Raw genomic sequence first — 26,819 nt, 5'->3', positions numbered from 1 at the left:
TCCTGGGCAAGTCACTTAACCCTCATTCCCACTAAAAAAACTAAAACTAAAACTAAAACAAAATGAAACAAAAAAAGAGTGTGATGGAACCCATGAAAGAACAGAGTACTTAGGAGATTATTAAACAGTATTTAATTGGCATAGATTATGAGTTTAAAGACTAATAAATGGTCATTAGGTTTAGAATTATTGACCTTTGAGACTACAGTTTTAATAAGGTTAGAAAACCAGATTGTAAAGGACTAAAATGAATACATGGAAGCATTTAATATAGATTGCTCTTTTTAGAAATCCAAATATGAAAGTGAAAAAGGAAAAAAAAATTTTTAAATGTAGGTTAATATATATTTGAATAACAGTAGACAAAGGAAAAGGGACAATTGGACTGTTGAAATGACTGACCATAGGGAGAAGAGTGAATCAATAATAGAAGAAATGGACTGGAGTAAGGAGAGGGGGAAATGGAGCAGCATATGAATGTTGTGAGTTGTGTGCTGTTGTAGAGAGTAACTACTGACTAACCTACCATTATTGCCATTCTTTATTTGAAGCTATAAAGGGAAAGAAGCTTTTGCTCCTATATCAAAGAAATATGAATACAAATTCATTTGTTAGTCTTTGGTATCACTTTGATAGATGACAACTGGGGAGCATATGTACCAACAGAATTCTGTGGGATCTCATTTTCTTCACCTTACAATTATGCTTTTTAATGCAGAGTGGCAAGTCATTATTACATGAGTTTTTATTTGGAGACTAGTATTATTTTGGGGGGGCGTGGTTTAGAAGCCTTGCTTGAAGCTACTCCACCTATTATTTCTCCAAGGGGTTCCCTCAGTTCATATTTTCCCCCATACATATATTATTTTGCCTGAAGGCAGACATTTCCTTCTCATTTTCTGGTCATTTGACAGTGATTTTTTCATTAATTCTAATGTGACCATTTCATGAGTGATTACTTTTCTTATCAACATCCTGTATTTGGTTTTTATTTTTTTTTCACTGAAATAATATTTCTGGGTATATATGTGTGTGAGTATGATTAGATAATTCCTGTTCCTTATTATCTAAATCTTTATTTTGTATAGGAAAAATAACCATTAATCAAATTGCCACAAGACATTAGTTTCATTGAACAATAAGTGCTTTTGCACTTCCCTGACTTGTGGACTATGGTTGCTGCATTGCTGAATGATCTAAGTCTTAAATGGTGATATAATATTAATCATTATGAGAAGCAAAACCTGCAGTCATAAATTAAAGATGAGTCTGTTTGGGGGCACAATTTACTTTTCAGACTTCATGCTCACACTGTGAATAATTTTTATTGCATGCTGAGACAATAACACATTTATAATGTGGGGCCAAAATGAACTCAACTCCATTATCTGGGGCAGCAATTCATGACTAGCCATAGCATTAGCCTTGTGTGGTAGAAACAATTTTACCGCAAGGTGCGAGTTGGAAGAAGAGCCAAGTAATTCCATTAGGTTCCTGGCCCCTACTGTTGGAAATGATTTGTAAACTTTGTTTAAAATTACTCCAGATGTGTTATTAGGTCTTTATGTGATTAATAGAAAATGGATCCCAGTGGAGCAGTGCTTTGATGGAGGAACAGGCTTTGATGTGGAATGGCATTAAGAGCAAAACCACACAAAAAGTAATCACTTACCTTTCCAAACTTTCTATCTTGTCAAACCTTTAATGGGATTAATTAAAAAAAAAACCTGATTCTAGATTAAGTATTTACAGACCAATTCTGACTTGGACCTCCAAATCTTTGGAAATATATTTTCCTTTCAAATCTAAAGGTTTAGATTCTTCCAACTCTCAGCTCCATTTGGAGGGCTATTTGTGCTGCAAATAAGAAGGTAAATTCACCTCTTCTAGTAGATAAACCTCAGAGAGGGTGAATTAAATACAAGACCAGTTTTTAAAATCGAGTTCACCTAGGTTTCTCAATAGTTTTCATGTAAGAAACAATCATACATAATAACTGTTTGCCAGGCAATTTGTCTCCAAATCAATGCAAATAGCAAACTGGTAATTTTTTAGACATGAATGAAAACAATATTTGAATGTTCAGTGGTAGCAAAGGATGTGTATAGTAAACAATTGAATAATATTCTCCTGCTGAAACTAAGTGGACTAGTTAAATTGTACATTAACATTTTAACTGTTTAAACACTACAATTATGATTTGAATGATTATGCACCATGCACAATACAAAACTATATGGGGATGGAATGAAATCGTTTTGAAAATTCATTTTTGATCTGTTTGTTATTCTGTACCCCTACTGTGTGACAAGAATGAATTTCCTTGTTGAAATAAAGTGTTATTTTCAATGAATTTATTCTAGGCTCTTTATTTAATTAATGTCTCTACACTATTTTATTATACTTTGATCCAGAGACTTTTATGTCAAGATGAAATCTTTTGAACAAGATCATTTTGATAATAATGCAACAAACATTTATTGATTGTGCAAGACCCTGGACAATGAAGCAAAGTTTAGATATGATAGGGTTCTTGTACTCATGAACCTTCTGGTTTAAGTTAGCACAAATGGCTAAGATAGATGCAAACAAAATATCATGTACACCCATAGGGGTGATATCTCATTTTTGGTAGACTAATTAAAAAAAACAATATGTCATTCAACTGAATTCAGTAGTAAGTACAGCCAATGAAATGTCATAATTTTAAGTAGAATTATGACCACTGATTAAAATGACATTAGAATAAAGTATAATATTGAGGGGGAGCTATTTTAATTAGGGAGTTCATAGAAGGAATACTGACACTTTCACATATATCAATATAGGACACATATTCTACATTGACCATTTCCTCCTAACCAAAAAAAAATAATAGTACCTATCTCACAGTCCTCTTATGATGATCAAATGAGATAATACATATAATGCTTTGTAAATATTAAAGTGCTATATACATGATAGCTATTGTTATTATAAGCAAAACTTTTTATTTAAAATATTAGCATATTAGGTCTTCAGATTACAGAAAAATACTATTTAAATTTGCCATTATTTCATGTTGCTCATGTTGGTACAAACATTCACCAAGATTCTCCATTTGGCATTAATGCTGATCCTAGACTCTAAAATCTTATGTTAAATGCATATACATTGGAGGTTTTATAACTATGGAAAGACTTTAAATACAAACTCAGTATTTATTATGCAACTCAGAGGACCTGGGTTCCGATCTAAGTTCTCTTCCTTAACCCTTACATTTCTCAAATAGGTCACTTAACATCTCTGGCCAGGCAGTTTCCTTATCTAGAAAAAGAAGTTGGGCTAGATGACCTCTAAGCTCTCTTACACCTCTAAATATATGATCATACTGTCCTAATTTCAAACAGGTTCATTATCAGATTGTCCTGAGGGAGATGAATTTTTAAGCCATATCATCGTAGAAAGGCCACCTATTAAGGCATATAGAGATGATATCAGTAGATGAAAGCGCCTACACCTAAGAAATCATAAGTTTTCAAATATTGAAGGAAAGCTGATTTTTACATTTATAATTTATAATTATATGTGCAAATTCTGTAAAACCAAACTCTTCTCCAAACACACACAAAAATGCACATTTTGAGAAATATGAATAAAACTCCTCCAGGAGCTTCAGGATTAAACACAGTGCCCAGTACAGTTGACACTCATCCAATGGGAACAGTTACTAAGTGGATGTGCATTCAAAGATATATGAAATAGCATTTTCCAGAGCTTTCCTTTTCATTAAGTGCTAGGGAGTAGAGCTTAAAGGGCAGCTAGATGGCACAGTGGATGGAAGGCCAGACATGGAGTCAGAAGGTCCCATCTTACTAAGTTTAAGTCTTGTCTTACATCTTTACTAGCTGTATGACCCTGGGAAGGACATTTAACTCCATTTGCTTCAGTTTCATCATCTATAAAATGAGCTGGAAAAGGAAATGCCAAATGACTCCAGTATCTTTGACAAGGAAACTCCAAATGGCTTCATGGTCATGAAGACACAAAAACAACTGAAAATGACTGAACAAAGTAGAGATTTTACTTTCTAGTGAGATGGAAATAGATAAAAGAAGTAGATCATAGATTTAGAGTTGGAAGGGCCCTCAGAGGCCATGTAGTCCAGCTTTCTCATTTAGCAAATAAGGAAACTGGGGTCCAAGGATTTTAAGTGACTTACCCAAAGTCACAAAATCAATTTTTTTTAAAGACTAAAGAAAACTCTTTACAAAATCTTTTTGTGTGTGTGTGTGTAGGTTGTTCTTTTCTTTTATTTCATGCAGTCACATATCTCACATGGCTTGTGTTTCAGAAAAGCTAAAACATTTGCATAATAATCCAAATATTTTACCTACATTATGAAGTCTTTCCTGATCCTCTTTAATTCCAGTGACTTACGTTTGAAGATTATCTCCAGTTTATCAGTATATGGATTATTTGTGTTTTTGTTGACTCCTCCATTAGACTGTGAGTTCCTCAGAGCAGTCTTTTGTCTAGCTCAGTATCCCTGGTGCTTATCTCAGTATTTGCCACATAGTAACATAGTAGGTTTTTAATAATCATGTATGGAGTGACTGACTATACAGTAACAAAAATCTACATATCTAGAAAGTTTAGGATGTTTATCATAAAATCAAGTTATTCAAGTGACTGATTTTTTTTTTTTTTACTTTTTCATCTGTATGTTTTGGCATCATGCAATTCCATTCAAAATACAGAGAGTAAAAGGACTGTCAATTCATTTCCCCCTGAGTAATCTGAAGAAATTAAATAATTGCATCTTGTAGTGAGTGTCAAAGTCATTCAATAACAGTTACTGTTTCTATTTTTTTCTCCTCTCTTCATACTGTCTTCTTGATTTATCAGCCTTTGTATCTAGGATCTTTGAAGTTATTTATAACCTATGGAAATGTTTCCAACTGAGGGAAGGTGAATATGTCCATAAGTTTGTTTTTATGTCAAAGAAAAATCTTTTCCTGACATTTTTCTTCCTTCACCATTAACTGACCTTGGCTTGTCATTTCCCCAGAATTAATGATCATTGATCAGGTGACCTTTTCCAAACTCATTTCCTATTTTTTCTACCCCAGGCTTCTTGACAAACAGAAAAGTTACAAAGATTTATTTAAAGAAAAAAAGATCTCATACATTAAGTACATGTCTACACAATAGAAAAAAGAAAACAAAATCAAAAAGAAAGACATGGATGATATATCACATGCCAGTGACCAAAGAGTAATTCCTGTAATGGCTTAGAGACATTTCTGTCTAGCGTGAGTTCCCTGTCAAACCTATTCTTGTATGATTTGATTTGAAGGTGCCAAAATACCCTTCCCATCAGTTGTCTTGAGAACCTAATATATTTCTTCCATAAGGACTAATAATTAGAGTTATTATTTTCTCCAGGGAGCTCCTTTTAACATGCATTTTTTTGTTTCATTACTTGTTTCATATCTAAAATGGGTCTAAACACTATCTTAATTATAATTTACTCTATTTTCCACTGAATTACAGTTATTTATATGTGATAATATGTGGGCTGGGTTCAGTTCTAGTGACTATCCACTGTGGGTTGGAGGGAGTTAATCTCCTCCCCCCCACCCCCATGGTCATTTTCCCCAGCTGTAGTTAATCCATGAAAATAACACTTAAATGAAGCTTATGTATAGTTCATGTCACATGTGAGTTACAGGATGCTCAACACCTTCACAGGTATTTAATGTACTATAATTTTTTTAATAGGACAGCCTTTATTTCACTGCATAGAAAAGAAAAAAGATGCTCAGAACTCATGAAAACTTGTGAATAAATATGGGAAAAATCAAGTAAGCCAAAATGGCAAAGTAAAGGAAGCATCTTACCTCTCCTAAAATTCCCCTCCAAATAACTTTAAAATAGCACTTCAGAATAAGTTCTGGAGCAGCAAAATCACCAAAAAGGAGAGGTGTGAAAATTTTCCATCTGAAGATAATTTTGGAGGTCAGAAAGGTCTGTGATACTAGTCTGCAGGCTCTCCCAGAGCCCACATGGCAGCAACACCAGCTGTGGGTCTTGGAGGTAACAACAACAATAGCAGCAGCAGTAGACTTGAAGACTCTTAATCTGGACCTGATGAGGGGATCTGGAACTTTCCCCAAAAGATATTAGAGGGGTAGATACAAAAGCTAGCACTAGGTACAGGATAGATTACTGTTTGGCAATTCTAATACCTATATCCATTTCTAGGTCACAGTTTGAGGACAGAGAAGAGTTACAAGGAATCAGAGGTCATGAGGTGCAATATTTCTTGCTGTCCCAAGGGATCAGAGGCTCTGAAGAACAGTATCTCTTTCAGTTCCAAGGGAGAAGGAACCCTGAGGAATAGTATGCTTTGTGGCTGTAAGGAATCAGGGACCCTTCCTGGGAAAGGCATCCCCAATAAGATTAAGGGTGAAGCAAAGATGTTTATTGCCATCACTATTATTCAACATTGTATTAGAAATCCTAGCTATAGCAATGACACAAGAAAAATAAATTAAAGCAATAAAAATAGACAGTAAGTGAATAAAATAATTGCTCTGTGCAGGTGATATGATGATATACTTAGAGATATGCAGAGAATCAACTAAAAAGCTAGTTGAAACAATTAATTATAGCGAAGTTGTGGAATATAAAATAAACCCACATAAATTATCAACATTTTTTTACTACCAACAAAATCCAGCAGGAATAGATAGAAAGAGAAATTACATTTGCAATAACTGCTGATATTATAAAATACTTGAAAGTCTATCTGCCAAGAAAATTATAGGGAATATTTGAAAACAATTACAAAACATGTTTCACACAAATAAAGATATATATAAATAAATGAAGAAATATTCCTTGTTGATTTGTAGGCCAAAACAATATAATCAAAATAAAAATACTACTTCAATTAATATACTTATTCAGTACCATACTAATAAGAATAATAAAGAATTATTTTATAGAGGTAGAAAAATTAGTAATGAAATTCATCTGGAAGAATAAAAGGTCAAGGATATCGGAAGGCAGCCTAGCAGTACAAGATTTCAAACTATATTACAAAGTGGAAATTATCAAAATCATCTAGTACTGGCTAAGAAATATAGAAATGGATCAGTAAAATTGATTATGTACATAATACACAGTAATAAATGACCTCAGCAATTTTGTGTTTGATACACCCAAAGATCTAAACATTTTTTTTTGAGAGGCAATGAGGGTTAAGTGACTTGCCCAGGGTCACACAGCTAGTAAGTGTCAAGTGTCTGACACCAGATTTGAACTCAGGTCCTTCTGAATCCAGGGCTAGTGCTTTATCTGTTGCACCACCTAGTTTCCTGATTTAAACTATTGAGGACAGAACTCACCATTTGACGAAAATTATTGGGAAAGCTGGAGAATATTTTGACAGAAACCAGGCAAATACCAACAACTCATACCTTATACCAAACTGAGTAAATGATTTAGGCATAAAATGTGCTATCCTAAATAAATTAAAAGAGTATAGTAAAATTTACTTGTCAAATCCATGTATGAAGGAACAAGAATTTATGACCAAGCAAGAGACTAAGTGGATGATGGGAAGAAAAGGGAATATTGTCCATTACATGACATTAAAAGATTTTGCACAAACAAAACTAATGCATACACAATTAGAAGGAAAGCAGGAAGCTTTGGAAATTTTTTTAAAGAAAGTTTCTAGACAAAAGGACTTATTTCTCAAATGTATAGGGTACTGAGCCAAATTTATTTAAAAATAGCCGGGGCAGCTAGGTGGCACAGTGGATAGAGCACCGGCCCTGGATTCAGTAGGGCCTGAGTTCAAATCTGGCCTCAGACACTTAAGACTTACTAGCTGTGTGACCCTGGGCAAGTCACTTAACCCCAATTGCCCCGCAAAAAAAAAAAACAAAAAATAAAAAACCCAAACAAACAAAAAAATAAAAATAGCCATTCCTCCAATGATAAATGAGGATATGAACAGGCAATTTTAAGAATAAACTAAAGCTATCAAGTCACCAGAAAAAAATGCTCTAAATCACTATTGAATAGAGATTTGCAAATTATGACAACTCTGAGATATAAGCTGACCCCTATCAGCTTGATTATCATTATAAAAAGGGAAAATGACAGATATTGGATGGAATGTGGAAAAAGAGGGATGGCAATCCACTGTTAGTGGAGTTGTGCACTAAAGAACAATTTGTAGCAATGCCCAGAGGATTATAATATTGTGCATACCGTTGGACCTAGAAATACCACCACTAGATATATATCCAAAAGGGATGAAAGAAAAAGGAAATAACCTATATATTTATTCACTTAACTATCTATTCATTCATTTATTCACTGATTTATTTGTTTATTTATTTATTCATTTATTCACTCATTTATCTATCTATTAATTAATTAATTTATTTTTAGATTTTTTTTTTTTTGGTGAGGCAATTGGGGTTAAGTGACTTGCCCAGGGTCACATAGCTAATAAGTGTCAAGTATCTGAGGCTGGATTTGAACTCAGGTCTTGCTGACTCCAGAGCTGGTGCTCTATCCACCTAGATGCCCTAGAACCTATATATTTATAAAAATATTTATAGCACCTCTCTTTGTGTTAGCAAATATTTGGAAATTGTTTTGGTGCCCATAAATTGGAGAATGGCTGAACAAGTTGTGGTATATTATTGTTGGGATACTATTGTGCTATAAGAAGTGATGAGGGGGGCTGCTAGGTGGCGCAGTGGATAGGCAAGTCACTTAACCCCAACTGCCTCACCAAAAACAAACAAAAAAAGAAATGATGAGGGGATGGTTTCAGAAAACAGACAAACAAACACAAAAGCCTGGGTAGATATATGTGAACTGGTGGAGATTGAAGCTAGCAGAACCAGAAGATCATTGTACACAGTAACAGTATTATTTTATTGACAATCAATGGCAAAAGATTTAGCTACTCTTATTAATATAGTGATCTAAAATATTTCCAAAGGACCCATGGTGAAGAGAGAGAGATCTGATGAACTCTGAGTGCAAAGTGATACATGATTTGATTCATTATTCATAGTCCACAAAACATTCTTCCTTATTACCAATGGCATGCATTCATGAGATGATTGCTCACTATTAGATTGCATTCTATTACCATAGAATAAAAATTCCAATCTGTTCACTTCTATTCATTAGCACTAGTTTCAACCTCCTGAATGAACTGACCCAGATAGGTATTACTCATTTTAATTGACATTTTCAATAATTAGTTTCAGAGCAGCCCCATGAACATAACATTGCATTATTTTCAACATAAGAATGATATCCAAATTATTAGTCTTTATACTAGTAGAGAAAATTATATAGCTCTTATAGGTATCATGAGGGTGGAGGAGAATGGTTATAAGTGTGCCTAATAAGACTGAAACAAAACTAATAGGATCTTGTGTACTAGGTGATTATAGCTCCCTGCAGAGTTTGGTGTGACTCTCTCAGACTACTTGCACCCTTGGTTTGAGGGCCTAATTCCAAAATTTGGGAATTGCTGCCCATTCCCTAACATTTAGCAGTAATTCTCTATAGTTAGGTGATAATAATAGCTCCTTCAAAGTAAAATCCATTAACTGTACCCGTGCGCACGTGTGTGTGTAGGATGAGAAAGGAAATTTCAGCTTTGAGACTCTCTGGAGGTCTTAAAGGATCCATGAAATACTGGCAAAATGGGCTAAGGCATAATCCCTGATAGAATTAACACTCTAGCCAGGGAGTTTTTAGCATATATATTGGCTCACCCTACTCAAAATTGTTGTGCATTATCTGCTTAATATCAAGGGCAGTGAATGACCTGGTATTCTTATATGTTCTGGTAGCACAAGGAAGAAAGATACACCAAACACATAAGAAGTACTTCTTCCCCACCAGTTAGTAATGCCTCAGTGCAGATAGCACTAACCAGTAAATGGACAAATCATGAGTGCACATGAAATGGACTGAAGATATGAATATTTTTATCATGTGTCAATGCTACTGGGATAGGGATAAAATCTACGGATTCATTGAAAAAGGGAACTCCTAGGTGTGCAAGCTTGAGGTATGTTAGTACTCTCTATAAGACTTGTAGTCTCAGAGAGTTACTTAGAAGACTAAAAGTTAAGTGATATTCCTAGGGTCACAAAACCTAGTATGTGCTGGATTCAAGTCAGAACTTGAATCCAGATCTTTCTGGCTATGCAGTCACTTTCTATCCCCTATGTCAAGCTGTCTCTCTCCAGAACTATATAAAGTAAATATAGAAACAGGTCTCATTAAGTATTGTCAAGGGCTTTAATACATATAGCCCCTAAAAATGCCACCCTGTTTTAAATAAAAATTCAGAGAAATTATAAGAAATAATTTAAATCTATAATTAGATTAAATAAAATATGAACTTGAGAATTATTACAATTTAAAAAAGAAAATTTTAAAGAATTTAAAGTCACTAAAATGTTACATTAATGTAAACCTTAAAAATTCCATCTAGTCATAAAATGAATAAAAGAACCAGTAATGTCTCAAAAGATTTTGAAGAGGAGATAGATATACTTGCACAGGAATTTTGAAACACATTTTTTTCTTTTTGAAAAAATTTATCCACTTAGTGAAGTAACTAAGTCATAACAGCATTTCAAAAAAACCTGTCATTTTTATTATCATCAAAACAAACATTCTCCCACAATATTTGAAAGAATGTATAAAAACTTTCTATTTACAACAGTGGCCTTTGCCATAGTGAGAATTATAAGATTATTACAAAGAATTTGCAAAAAAGTATTGCTAAGGTCTGATGTTAAATACCAGCATAGTTGAAGCTACTGAAAAAAGCTATTACAGGTCTTCAAGGAGATGCAAGCAGATTATATCAATATCCAGCTGGTACCCACAATAGAAAATTCAAATACCATATCATCTTATTAAAGGCAAAACCCCCCAAAACAGACATGTGAAATGAAATCTGGAAAACAAAGGCATATTAAATCTTTAAGTTTCTACAATTATAAATCGAAAGTGAAAAACAAAAGGTTTAAAGTCATATATGGAGTTGACAATGCAAAAAAAAACAACAATGCAAAATTGATTGACTTAACTCAGAAGTTCAAGAAGCAAATAAAGTAGAGGAGAAAGAGAGAGGGAAAAAGATACAGAGAAAGAAACAGAGATAGACAACCAATGAGATATACAGAGAGAAATGAAAGAAAGAGACAGAGACAGAGAGACACACACAGAGAAATACACAGTCAGAGACAGTGAGACAGAAAGAGACAAATACAAAGAGACAGAAAGAGAAGAAGAAGGGAGGGGTGAGCATTGTTTCAACCTTCCTCTCATTAGATTAGGTTAAAAGAGGGAATAACATATATGCCCATTTGGATGAAGAAATTTAGCTTGCCCTTTAGGGAAGTAAAAGGATAAGGGAAAAATGGTGGGGCACTGATAGAAAGGAGGGCAGAAACAGGGGAAGAAAGGTCAAAGAAAAGGGAGTCAGTCTGATAAAAGGGAGGGCAGAATGGGAAAGGCAGGGATCAGAAGCAACACTATGGTGAGGAGAAATAGGGTGAAATAAGAAAAAAAAAGTAGAAAGGGGGAAATAGGATGGAGGAAAATAACAGTAATCATAACTCTGAATGTGAATGGGATGAACTCTCTAGTAAAACAGAAATTAATAGTTCTGTGTATTAAAAAACAGAATCCTACACAATATGTTGTTTAGAGGAAACATATTTGAAGCAGAGAGATACACACAGAGTAAAGGTAAAAGGTTGGAGCAGAATATATTATGTTTCAGCTGAAGTAAAAAAAGCAGGGATATCAATCCTTAGCTCAGACAACGGAAAAGCAGAAATAGACCTAATTAAAAGAGATAATGAAGGAAATTGCATTTTTCTAAAAGGTACCATAGATAATGAAGCAATATGCATACTAAACACATATGCATCAAGTGGTATAGTTCCAAATTCCAAGACAAGATGTTAAATAAGTTACAAGAGGATATAGACAACAAAACTATAGTAGTAGGAGATCTTAACCTTCCCCTCCCAGAACTAGATAATTCTAACCACACACACAAAAAAAAATAAGAAAGAAGTTAAAGAGGTGAATGGAATTTTAGAAAATTTAGATATGATAGACCTCTGGAGAAAACTAAATAGGGATAGAAATAAATACACATTGTTGTGAGTCGTACATAACACATATGCAAAAATTGACCATGTAATAGGGCACAAAAACCTCATAGTCAAATGTAGAAAGGCAGAAATAATAAATGCCTCATTCTCAGATCATGATGCACTAAAAATTGCATGTAATAAAGTGCCATATAAAGGTGGACTAAAATTAATTGGAAATTAAATAAATCTCATCCTAAAGAATGAGTGGGTCAAACAACAAATCATAGAAACAATCAGTAACTTCATCCAAGACAATGACAACAATGAAACAACATACAAAAACTTATGGGATGCAGCCAAAGCACTTCTTAGGGGAAATTTTATATCTCTGATGCTTACATGAATAAAATAGAGAAAGAGGAGATCAATGAATTGGGCATGCAACTAAAAAAGCTAGAAAAAGAACAAACTAAAAATTCCCAATTAAATACTTAATTAGAAATCCTGATAATCAAAGGAGAGATTAATAAATTTTAAGGTAAGAAAACTATAGAATTAATAAATAAAACAAAGGGCTGGTTTTATGAAAAAAATTAATAAAATAGATAAATCTTTGGTAAATTTGATTAAAAAGAAAGAAAGAAGGAAACCAAATTGCCAGTATCAAAAATGAAAGGGGTGAATTCACCAATAATGAATTGTAAATTAAAACAATAATTAGAAGCTATTTTGCTCAACTTTATGCCAATAAATTTGACAATCTAAATGAAATGGATGAATATTTACAAAAATATACAAATCCCCGATTACCAGAAGAGGAAATAGAATCCTTAAATAAACCCATTTTAGAAAAATAAATTGAACAAGCCATCAGTGAACTCCCTAAGAAAAAATCTCCAGGGCCAGATGGGTTTACAAGTGAATTCTATCAATCATTTAAAGAACAATCAATTCAAATATTATACAAATTATTTGAAAAAATAGTTGAAGAAGAAGCTCTGTCAAACTCCTTTTATCTCACAAATGTTGTGTTAATACCTAAAACAGGCAGAGGCAAAACAGGGAAAGAAAACTATGGACCATTCTCCATAATGAATATCCATAAAAAATCTTAAAATATTAGCAAGGAGATTATAGCAATTCATCACCAGAATAATACACTATGACCACATTTGATTAATATCAGGAAGGCAGAGCTGGTTCAACATTAGGAAAACTAACAACATAATCAACCACATCAATAACAAAACTAACCAAATTCATATGATTATCTCAACAGATGCAGAAAAGGCTTTTGACAATATACAGCACTCATTACTATTTAAAAACAAACAAAAACTAGAGAACATTGGAATAAATGGAGTTTTCCTTAAAATAATAAGCAGCATCTACCTAAAACCATCAGCAAACATTATATGTAATGGAAATGAGTAAGAGGCATTCCCAATAAGGTCAGGCATGAAACAGAGATGTCCACCATCACCTATATTATTTAATATTGCACTAGAGATGTGAGTTTAGCAATAAGAAAAGAAAAAAAAGAATTAAAGCTATTAGAATATGCAAGGAGGAAACAAAGTTCTTATTCTTTGTATATGATATGATGTTATGCTTAGAGAATCCTAGAGAATAAACTACAAAACTACTTGAAACAATTAGCAACTTTATCAAACTTGTAGGATATAAAAGAAATCCATATTAATCAGCATTTCTCTACATGACCAACAAAGCTCAGAACCAAGAGAAACAAAGAGAAATTCCATTTAAGGTAACTGTAGACAATATAAAATACCTGGGACTCTACCTGCCAAGACAAACTCAGGAACTCCACAAACACAATTACAAAACACTTTTCAAACAAATAAATTCAGATCTACATAATTGGAAAAATATCAATTGCTCATGGATAGGCCTGAGCCAATATAATAAAAATGACAATTCTACCTAAATTAATTTACTTATTCACTGCCTTACCAATAAGGCTACCTAAAAATTATTTTATAGAGTTAGAAAAAATAATAACAAAATTCATCTGGAAGAACAAAAGGTCAAGAATATCAAGGGAACTAATGTAAAAACATGCACAGGAAGATGGGCTAGCTGTACCAAATCTGAAATTATAATATAAAGCAACAGTAATCAAAACTATTTGTTACTGACTAAGAAATAGAGTGATGGATCAATGGAATAGTTTAACCACAAGAGACACAGTAGTAAATTACTATAGTAATGCACTATTTGATAAACCCAAAGACACCAGCTTCTGGGATAGAAACCCAGTATTTCAGAAAAACTGCTGGGGAAACTGGAAGATAGTATGGCAGAAACTAGGCATAGACCATCATCTAAAAGTTTATAGTAAAATAAGGTCAAAATGGGTACATGATTTAGACTTAAAGGGTGATATCCTAGGTAAATTAGGAGAGGAAGGAATAGATTACCTCTAAGATTTGCAGAGAGGAGAACAATTTATTACAAAAGAAGAGATAGAGAATATTATGAAATGCAAAATGGATAATTTTTATTACATTAAATTAAAAAAAAGTTTTTATACAAACAAATGCAATGCAGCCATAATTAGAAGGGAGGCAGAAAGCTAGGAAACAATTTTTAAGCCAGTAGTTCTGTTAAAGGTCTCATTTCTAAAATATATAGGAAACCAAATCAAATTTATAAGAATGCAAGTTATACCCCAATTGAGAAATGGTCAAAGGATATGAACACACAATTTTCAGATGAAGAAATCAAAGCTATCTATTGCTATGTGAAAAAATTCTCTAAATCACTATTGATTAGAGATATGCAAATTAAAACATCTCTGTGGTACCTCCTTACACCTATCAGATTGGCTAATATGACAAAAAGGAAAATAATAAATGTTGGAGAAGCCATAAAAGAATAGGAACACTAATGCATTGTTGATGTAGCTGTGAACTGATCCAGCCATTCTGGAGAGCAATTTGGAACTATCTGTAAAGGGCTATGGAATTGTTCATACCTTTTGACCCAGTGGTACCACTGCTAGGTCAGTATACTAAAGAGATAATAAAAAAGGCAAAAGGACAGACATGCCTAGTAATATTTATAGCTGCTCTTTTTGTGGTAGCAAAGAATTAGAAACTGAGAGGATGCCCATCCATTGCAGAATGGTTGAACAAGTTGTGGTAGATTGTTGTAATGCAATACCTTCATGCTATATGAATAAATTGTGGTATGTGAATGTAATGGAATACTATTGTGCTGTAAGAAACGATGAGCAGGCAGATTTCAGAGAAACCTGGAAGGACTTACATGAACTTATGCTGAGTGACATGAGCAGAACCAGGGGAACACTGTACAAAGTAACAGCTACATTGTTCTTTGAATGTTTGGTAGAATTCGCTTGTGAATCCATCTGGCCCTGGGGACTTTTTCTTAGGGAGTTTCATTGATGGCTTGTTCAATTTCTTTTCCTAAAATGGGGCTATTGAAGTATTTTATATCCTCTTCTGTAAATCTTGGAAATTTACATTTTTTTGTAAATATATATCCAATTCTTTTAGATTGTAAAAATAATTGTTATACATTTGGGCAAAATAGCTCCTCACAATTCCTTTAATTTCCACTTCACTGGTGGTGAATTAACCCCTTTCTATTTTGATACTAGTAATTTGTTTTTCTTCTTTCTTTTTAAAAAATCAAATTAAGCAAAGGTTTCTCTAATTTATTGATTATTTCATAAAACCAGCACTGTTTTATTTATTAATTCTATAATTTTCTTACTTTCAAAATTTTAATGTCTCCTTTGATTTTCAGGATTTCTAATTTAGTATTTAATTGTGGATTTTTAATTTGTTCTTTTTCTAGCTTTTTTAGTTTCATGCTCAATTTATTAACCTTCTCTTTCTCTATTTTATCCATGTAACCATTTAGGGATATAAAATTTCTCCTAAGAACTGCCTTGCCTTCATCTCATAAGTTTTGTTATGTTGCCTCATTGTTGTGTGAGATTAAAATTGGATATTAGATCATAAATCTACCCTACTTAACCTTTCCCTTAATTTATCTCCCAGACTAGTAAATGGAAGAAGCTTCTGGTTTTCTAGATAGAACTTTTATTTTTATGGTAGTCACAAGGTGATGTTGATTAGAAGGATAGGAAAGTAGAAATACAATACAAATCATCTTAAGTCTAGGCTTAGTCTATATTCTGTATAAAACTCACCAAAACCCAAGGCCACCTTTTGGGGAGAGAGACCGAGTCAAGCGCGTGCTGTTAACCGAGAGCCGGGCCGAGTCAAACTCCAGTCCGCGTCTGTCTGTGTAGCGCAGCCAGGAGACCAGCGGAGCAGGAAGAAAGGCCCCACTTCTGTTCTCTCCTTGCCTTTTAAGCTCACACCCTGGAAGTCGAGTGCTCACCAGGCAATCTGGGCTGCGTCGCAGGTGGACTGGTGTGCGTAGCTCATGCTGTTGGTCTCTTCCCTAAAAGGGTGGTCCTAAAAAAAACTGGCATCTCTCCATTATCTAACCGACTGTTAAAACTTTTTACCACATTCCCCCCTATGCTTCCTCAAGAAATGGAATGTTTCCTTTATGGAACAGTAAAAAGAATATAATAACTATTGCTAACTAATAATATGAGAACAACAATATAGAAAAGGAAGAGAGGAAAGTTTTGTCCAGAGGGGCGATTTTTTTTTTCCTCATGAACCGACGCCTTGACATTAGTCCTGCAAAGGGAGAGCCTCTGCAGAGAGTACATGTTACAGATAGTGTATATTATAACAGAAAGGAGATAGTAAAAATTAACAAAACATATAAAGTCTCTGAGTTCTCTTGTCTTCTTGAAGTGGTAAGATGTCATCAGGAGGAAACTAGATTCTGGACTCTGGTCTGGATTCTGGTCTGGAAAAACTGGATTCTGGACTCTGGTCTGGAAAGCTGGATTCTCTTCTTTAACTGTTTGAATTGCTGTATTTTTACTAAACCTTAGCATAGCGTTGTCAATGATCAAATTAATAAATTCCATTAAATTCCCTCCTTTATATCCTTAGACTTCTAATAGAGGGTTGAGGTAGTTATGCAATTTGTAACACTTTTTACCACCATGTGTCTGGATCAAAGCCAAATTTAGTATGTGTTCATGACAGTTGAAAATGTTATGGAAAGGTTATCATACCATATCTCATGGTTCTGAGACAGCCAGTGATTGTGCTAGGCCACAGGTGAGTTCAACTGAGTGAGATAAAAAGATAAATAGGTTCAGTTAAATTAGGTTAAATTAGGAGGGAGAGAGGATGAATACTGGACTGTGCCTAGTAATTGTGCTCTACATAGTCACCATCATAAGCAAACCATGGACTTACGTATACCTGTCTCTCCTTTTGTTGCACATATATTCTCTCCAGGGCCTGTTGTCATTGTCTTGGATGAAGTTACTGATTGTTTCTATGATTTGTTGTTTGACCCAGTCATTCTTTAGGATGAAATCATTTAGTTTCCAATTAATTTTTAGTCCATCTTTCTATGGCACTTTATTACATTCATTTTTTGTATCGTGATTTGAAAATGATACATTTATTATTTCCTCCTTTCTGCATTTGACTGCCCTAATACCTGGTCTATTTTTGTGTAGGTGCCATGTGCTTCTGAGAAAATGTATATTGCTTTCTATACCAATTCCATTTTCTCCAGAGGTCTATCATGACTAACTTTTTTTAACATTCTACTCACATGTTGTAGGATTCTTGTTTTATTTATTTATTTATTTATTTATTTATTTTTGGTAGGGCAATTGGGGTAAAGTGACTTGCCCAAGGTCACACAGCTAGTAAGTGTCAAGTGTCTGAGGCCGGGTCTGAACTCAGGTACTCCTGAATCCAGGGCTGGTGCTTTATCCACTGCACCAGCTAGCCGCCCCTTAGGATTCTTGTTTTTAATCCATTCTGCTTTTCACTTATATTTTGTGGGAGAGTGCATCCCATTCCCATTTACATTTATGATTACTTACTGTGTATTTCCCTCCATCCTTATTTCCTCCTTGTTTATACTTTTCTCTCTCCTTTTACAGTGTTCCCCCAAGTGTTTTGCTTCTGACCACTGCCTTCCTCAATCTGCTCCCCCTTTTGTCAGCCTTATTGCCTTTTCTGTCTTTTCTCTCCTTCTGCCCTCCTTTCCATCAGCATCCCCCTTTTCCCCTTACCATTCTAGTTCCCTATAGGATAAGATACATTTCTTTATCCAAATGAATGTGTATTTTACTCCCTCTTTGAGTCAAATATGATGACATTAAGGTTGAAATAATGCTCACCCTTCCCTTCTTTCCCTGCATTGTAATAGCTCTTTTGTATCTCTTCATTTGATGTAATTTATCCCATTCTACCTCCCTTTTCCTTTTCTTCCATATAATCTTTTTTAACCTTTAATTTTTAAATATCATTACATCAAAATCAATTTATACCTAGAGTATGATTACTCCTTCTATCTGCCCAAATAGGCATACAGTTCTCAAGAGTTATAAATATTATCTTCCCCTGTAGGAATGTAAACAGTTTAACTTTATTGAATAACATTTTTTTTGTTTACCTTTTTATACTTCTCTTGAGTCTTGTATTTGAAGATTAAATTTCCTATTCAGTTTTTTTTTTCATCAGGAAATTTGAAAATTCAAATTTACTGATTATCCATCTTTCCCACTGAAAGATAATGCTCAATTGCTCAATTTTGCTGGGTAGTTCATTTTGATTGCAAGTCAAGTTTTTTTTTTTTGTTTTCTTTTTTTTTGCCTTCAGGAAAATCATATTCCAAGCCTTCTGATACTTTAATGTTGAAGCTGCCAGGTCCTGTGTAATCCTGACTGTGGTCCCATGATATTTAAATTGTTTCTGTCTGCTTGAAGTATTTTATCCTTTAGTCTGGAATTTGGCTACAATATTCCTTGGAATATTCATTTTGAGATTTCTCTAAGGAGGTGATAGATGGATTCTTTCAATGAATATCTTATCCTTTGGTTGTATGATATCAGGGCAGTTTTTCTTGATAATTTCCTGGAATATGGTTTGTAGATTTTTTTATCATACCTTTCAGGTAGTTTAATAATTCTTAAATTATTGGTTTTGGATCTATTTTGCAGGCCAGTTATCTTTCCCATAAGTTATTTCATATTTTATTCTATTTTTTCATTTTTAAAATTTTTGACGATTTCTCATGTCTCATAGAGTCATTATCTTCCACCTGCCCAATTCTAATTTTTCAGGCATTATTTTCTTCATTAAACTTTTGCCCCTCCTTTCCCATTTGGCCAATTTTGTTGTTTCAGTAATAGTTTGCTTCAGTCAATTTTTGTGCTTCTTTTTCCAAGCTGTTTATGCTTTTCTAAAAAAATGTCTTGCATAACTCTCATTTGTCTTATTTCTTTTTCCATTTTTCTCTACCTCTCTCATTTGATTTCATATTTCAGTATTTTAGTATTTTCCAGTTACATATAAGGATAGTTTTCAAAATTTGTTTTCATGTGATTTTTAGTTCCAAATTTTTCTCTCACCCTCCCTTCCCTCCCTCCTCCCCAAGACAAAAAGCAATCTAATATAGGTTACATATGTGAAATCACATTAAACATGTTTCTGCATTAGTAATATTGTGAAAGAAGAGTCAGAGCACAAGGAAACAACCTCAAAAAAGAAGGAAAAAAACCAGCCCAAAATAGAAACAGTAGGGTTCAATCTGCATTCATAAACCACAGTTCTTTTTTTTCTGGATGTTGAGGACATTTTCTATCATGAAGTTCTTTGAAATTTTTTAGGACCATTGCATTGCTAAAAAATCAAAACAAAAGAAAAAACAAAACAAACAAACCCCCTCCCTCCCCCAAGTCTATCACCATTGTTCATCACACAATGTTGCTGTTACTGTGTACAATATTCTCCTGGTTCTGCTCCTCTCAGTCAGCATCAGATCATGTAAGTCCTTCCAGGTTTCTCTGAAACCCTCCTGCTCATTGTTACTTTTCACATTGATATTTTAAAACTTTGTGTTCTAAATTTTCTTCTTCCCTCCGTCCTCATCCCTCCCTAAGTCATACATGTGAAGTTATGCAATCTTTATTCAGATACCATTAGTTCTTTCTCTGTTGATTGTATTTTTCATATGACCTTCTGAAGTCATCCTGATTATAATTTTTTTTCACATTTACTACTACTAACTGTATTACCCTCCATCTTATTCCCTCCCCTTGATATTTACTCTATTTTTGATCTTCCTTTACTCTATCCCTCCTTGAAATTGTTTTGCTTTTTACTGCCTCTCCCCCAATATGCCCTCCCTTCTTTGTTTCTCCCCTCCCTATCTCCTTCCCCTCCCACTTTCTGTCAGGGCAAAATATATTACTATACTCACTTGAGTGTGTATGTTATTCCCTCTTTGAGCCAATTCTGATGAAAGATTCATTCATTCCCCTCACTCCTTCCCCATCTTCCCTTCCAATCCATAAGCTTTTTCTTGTTTCTTTTATGTGAGCTACTTTTCCCCAGTCCACCTCTCCCTTTTTCTTTTTGCCAGCGCATTACTCTTACCACTTAACCTTAGTTTGAAGATGTCATCATGGGTCAGCTAGGTGACAGAGTAGACAAAGTACCAGCCCTAGACTCAAGAGGCCTCGAGCCCATATTCAGCCCCAGACATAAGCCACCCCACTCTGCCTTTCCCACAAAAATGAGGATACATAAAAAATAAATGCTTTACAGATATCATCCCTGGAAAGTGACTTGCCCAGGGTCACACAGCTAGTTAGTGTTAAGTGTCTGAGGTTGGATTTGAACTTAGGTACTCCTGAATCCAGGGCCAGTGCTCTATCCACTGTGCCACCTAGCTGCCCCCCAGATTACTTTTTAATTTTGATTCCTCGGCTTTTGTTTGTGCAAAACTTTTTCAAATTAAAATAATCAAAATTATTCTATTTATTTACCTTGTTCCTTTCTTTCTTTTATTTATTCATACACTCTTTTCCCCATGTCCATAGATCTGACAGGTAAACATTTCCATGCTCCCTTAATTTATTTAATATATTACAATTTATGCCTAAATCATGTAACCAAATATATAACATGAGATGGCTTCTCTCTGCCTAGTTTCTCTCAAAATTTCCCTGAAAATTTTGACAAATGGTGAGGTTTATCACACACAAGATTACTCTAATTATTTACTATTTTGTATTTTGTATCTAATCAATTCCACTGTTTTACCAATCTATTTCTTTGTGAGTACACAATTATTTTAATGATTATTTCTTTAACATATATCTTGAAATCTGGTATTAGTAGGCTGCCTTTCTTCACATTCTTTTTAAAAGATTCACTTGATATTCTTGGACTTTTTTTCTTCCAGATGAATTTTATTATGATTTTTCTAGCTGTATGAAATAATTCTTTATTATTTTATTGCTATGATGCTGAATAAGTAAATTAAATTAAGTACAATTACCATTTTTATTTTATTGCTTGTCCTACCAATCAACAATGAATATTTATCTAATATTATAGACCTATATTTATTTGCGTCAAAAGTTTTGTAGGGGCAGCTAGGTGGCACAGTGGATAGAGCACTGGCCCTGGATTCAGGAGGACCTGAGTTCAAATTTGGCCTCAGACATTTTACACACTTACTAGCTGTGTGACCCTGGGCAAGTCACTTAACCCCAATTGCCTCACACACACACAAAAAAGTATTTTGTAATTATGTACAAATACTCTCTATGTTTTTCTTGGTTCGTAGGCTCAAATATTTCTTATTACTTATAATTAAAAAACAAATTTCTTTTTTCTATTTCTTATTGCTTACTTTTGTTGACATTATGTATAGATACTGATGATTTATATAGGATTCCTTTTATCCTGGAACTTTGCTAAACTCCTTAGTTGCTTTAACTAGGTTTTTAGTTGATTCTCTAAATATACCATCATATCATTTGCAAAGAATACTAGCTTTATTTCCTCATTGGCTATTTTTTCTTCAATTTTTTTCTTTTTATTGTTATACTTAGGATATATAATATAATATTGAATAACATTGGTCCTTATGGAGTTTTTTGTTTCAATGCTGATTTTATTGGGAAGGTTTCCAATTTACCCCCATTACACCTTATTCCTGTTGATGGTTTTAAATAAATACTACTTATAATTTTAATAGAAAACATCATTTATGCCTATTTTTCTAGTGTTTAATGTTGTATTTTGTCAAAATACTTTTCTGATTCTATTAATATAATCACTTTTTCTGTTATGGTTATGATCAATAATGTGTATAGTTTTCCTAATTTAAAAAAAATTTTCCAGGGGCAGCTAGGTGGCATAGTGGATAAAGCATTGGCCATGAATTCAGGAGGACCTGATTTCAAATCCAGTCTCAGACACTTGACACTAGCTGTGTGACTAGCAAGTCACTTAACCCTCATTGCCCCACAAAAAAATCCTAATATTGAAATAATTCTGCATTCCTGCTATATAATAGCTCATAGGATTTCTGTTTTCCATGTTTAAATCCCTCCTTGGATTTTCAATATTTCTAAATTAGTGGTTATTTAAAGATATTGAAATTTCTATTTTTTTAACTTACATTCAATTTGTTGATCTGCACATTTTTAATTCACAAAAAAGTATTTTATCATTTTACATTTACATGTAAAAAAGTTTTCATCATTTGTTTTTCTCCCTTCCTTTCCTCCCCCTCCCCAAGACAGCAAGCAATCTGATATAGGTTATATATATATATACAAGCACATTAAACATACTTTTGCATTAGTCATGTAGTGAAAGAAGAATCAGAACAAAAGGGAAAAACCTCAAACAACAACAACAACAACAACAAAAAGTAGAAGCAGTATGGTCAATTTGCATTCAGATTCCACAGTGTTTTTTGTTTTTTTTTCTGGATGTGTAAAGCATTTTCCATCATGGGTCCTTTGGAATTGTCTTGGATCATTGTATTGCTGAGAAGAGCTAAGACTATCACAGCTGTTCATCACACAATATTGCTTTTACTTTTTACAATGTTCTCCTGGTTCTGCTTACTTTACTCAGTATCAGTGCACTTAAGTCTTTCCAGGTTTTTCTGAATTTCTTCTGCTCCTTGTTTTTTTACAGCACAGTAGTATTCCATTACATTCATATACCACAACTTGTTCAGCCATTCCCCAATGGATGGGCATAACCTCGATTTCCAACTTTTTGCCACTAAAAAGAGACCTGCTAAAAATATTTTTGTACATGTGGGTACTTTCCCTTTTTTTATAATCTCTTTGGGATACAGACCTAGTAGTGGTATTAATGGGTCAAAGGGATTTGTGGAAATTTATTTTGATTTGGGGACCCTAACTTTGGGCTGAGATTAGAAAGCCTTAGGCCCTCAGGGTCTCTTCTGTGTGGGAGGTGTCAGTGCCCCTCCCCCTCCGCTTCAGCTGAACCAAAAAGCCCTGTGGGCTGTATGAGAGGCCAAGTCAGACAGCTGTGGGGAAAAAGCCCCAGCTCCCTCTGACCTAAGCAGATCTATCCCAGAGATCCTGGGCTTGTCCGGGCCAGGCTCTGACGTAGCTCGTGCTGAGGCATGTGATACACAAGCGTCCCCCCCAGCCCCAGCCCTAGCCCTGGCTGGCGGATTAGCTTGGGGTCTGTGGGGGTGGAAAAAAAGCCCCAATATTTGAGTGGAGAAAAGGAATATATATATATATATATATATATATATATATATATATATATTATATATATATATATGTATATGTATGTGTGTGTGTATATATATATATATATATATACACCTGGGAATTAGACTCAGGGGGGCCGAGGGAGAAGATTAAGAGAGGCTAACAAGATTAGAAGAACGGAGAAGGAGAGGGGCAGCAAAGGCTGCAGAGGGCAGACTGACGAAGCAGACAGACAGACAGACAGACAGACAGACAGACAGACAGAAGGTCAGTGAGAGAGAAACACAGGGGTTCAATGGTGGCAGTAAGGAGAGGAAAGTTAGACTCCGGGGATAGACAAAGTGAAAGGCCCTCGGAGTTAGAATAAAGGACCTGAGTGGGGGAGTAGGGAAAGTGGAACATACCCTAAGGCAAGAGCAGCAACAGCTCTTATTGTATTAAAAAGAGGTTCCAGGCCCAGCAGGTGGAAAGAGACACCTGGAAATCAGTCAGGTTGTACATTTTATTTCCCTGTCTTCTTAATTTTAAATAGTATCTCATAAATAAACTCTGCTTTGATTATTTAGTTAAGAGGCTTCTTAATCTTTTGCTTATCAATTTTGGGAGTGGAGCAGTGTGGTGGAACTATATAAACGGCCCACATTAAATTAATAGCAGTCAGATAGCCAGTTAGTCAACAATCCCCAGATTAAGTACCCCAGTCACAATAGCCCCCAAATTAGGCCAGTAGTTCAAAATATTTCCACATTTGAATGGCGACCATGCCAGGACTTATGGCCCATTTATAATTTTTCTAAATTTATAATTTTTCATAAAGTTATAATTTTTATATACATATAATTTTATATAAGTCCAGTTCTATATTTTCCAGACTAGATTAGTTATTAATAATTAAATTTTTCCACAGTTTGCACAGTTTTATAGTCCTTTGGGCATAGTTCCAGCTTGCTCTCCAGAATAGTTGGATCAGTTCATAACTCCACCAACCATGCATTAGTTTTCTTTTTTTTCCCACAACTTCTCCAAGATTTATTATTTTCCTTTTTTGTCATATCAGCCCATCTGATGGATGTGTGGTTGTACCTCAGAGTTGTTTTCATTTTGATCTACACTTTTTTATATTGATGTAAGCATTATTTTCTCTTAAGTACTATTTATCTATATCCCACAAATGTTGATTTGTTTTCTCATTATTGTCATTACCTTTAATGCAATGATATATTGTTTTTGTGATTTGGTTTTTGACCTAATATTTCCTTAGAATTCAATTATTTAGGTTCCAATTATGTTTTATTTATGCTTTAATGGCCTTTATTAATTCTAATTTTTATTTCATTTTTGTCCAAAATGAAACATTAAATACTTCTTTGGGGAGACATTTGTTTGTAAGGATTTTATGTCCTAAAACATCATTAATTTTTATGGATGTGTCATGTATAGCTGGGAAAAAAGGTATAGTCCTTTCTAGTCATACTTCTTTTTTCCCCCCAGAGGTTTGTCTTATCTAAATTTTCAAAAATTCTATTCAACTTCTTAATTTCATTTTTTATTTTATATGTATATTTATTTTGGTTTACAAAGGGGTAAATTGAGTTCCTCCTCCTGTATTGTTTTTACTCATTATTTATTCATAAAACTATTTATTCTTTTGAGAATTGGTGTGTTTGGGACTTCTAGTACAGAAGCAGAATGGTCCAGAGTAAAGTAAGTACTCAACCAAGCTCTCCCAAAATCCTTTCCAAGAATATTAAAATAGGTCATCAAATAAAATTATGGAGTGGCAGGGCCAAACAAAGGTCAGAGTGAGACATTCTTGCAACCCAAGACAACTTAGGATATTTGAAGGAGAGATCTGTGATCAGGACATAGGGAGAGGGAGAGGCTAGGATAGACCTAAAGGGAATGTCAAGAAAACACACGTGAAAATTCAAAAGCATCAAAAAATAAAAGAAATGCAAAATATTTCATTAGAAAAGCAACTGACCTGAGAAACAGCTCAGAGAGATAATTTAAGAATTATTGGATTTATTTCTCATGGTTAGGCCAAGCCAACTTAATAAAAATGACAATCCTGCTTAAATTAATCTATGTATTTGGTGCCACACAAATCAATCTATAAAAAATATTTTATGGATCTAGAAAAATAATAACATAATTCATCTGGAAGTACAAAAGCTCAAAGATACCAAGGGAATCAGTGAAAAAATCCAAAAGAAGGTCGTCTAGCCTTACCAGATCTCAAATAGTATTATAAAGCAATAATTATCAAAACAACCTGGTACTGGCTATGAAACAGAGTGGTGGATCAGTGGAATAGAATAGGCATATATATATATATATACACACATACTTAGCTATTCTCAGCAATATAATGATCCAAGACAATTCCAAATGACTGGTGGTGAAGCATACTATGCAACTCCAGAGAAAGAACTGATATTGATTGAACACAATATGAAGCATGGTGTTTTTCACTGTATGTCTTTTATTTTAGTCTTTATTACAAAATGTCTAATATGGTATGTTTTACGTAATTGCACATGCATAACCTATATCTGATTGCTTTTCACCACAGGGAAGGGGGAGGGGAGTGATGGATAGAATTTGGAACTTAAAACATTAAATAAAAATGTTTATTGAAATTAAAAGAAAATGAAGTATTGGACTACTTGAAAGCCACAAAGAGCATATACATGCTTTTTCAAGAAATTATAAAAATGTACCCTGATATCTTAAATCCAGTGTATAAAATAAAAATTTAATGAACCCACTGATCATCACTAACCAATTTCCCTAATGCATATTGATGAAAAAATTTAAATTCAATACTAGAAAGGAAATTATAAGAATATATCACAAAAATATGTACTAAAAGCAGGAATGGTTCAGTATTAGTATAATTGGCCATATCAATCATAAAAAAATAAAAATCAATGACCTTAATGACAGATTCAGAAAAGGCTTTTGAGAAAAATATACCTACTATTCAAACA

Source organism: Dromiciops gliroides, chromosome 1 (genome assembly GCF_019393635.1).
Source record: "Dromiciops gliroides isolate mDroGli1 chromosome 1, mDroGli1.pri, whole genome shotgun sequence".
Classification (NCBI taxonomy): domain Eukaryota; kingdom Metazoa; phylum Chordata; class Mammalia; order Microbiotheria; family Microbiotheriidae; genus Dromiciops; species Dromiciops gliroides.
The sequence above is the reverse complement of the archived record's forward strand: the minus strand, read 5'-3'. Positions refer to the sequence as shown.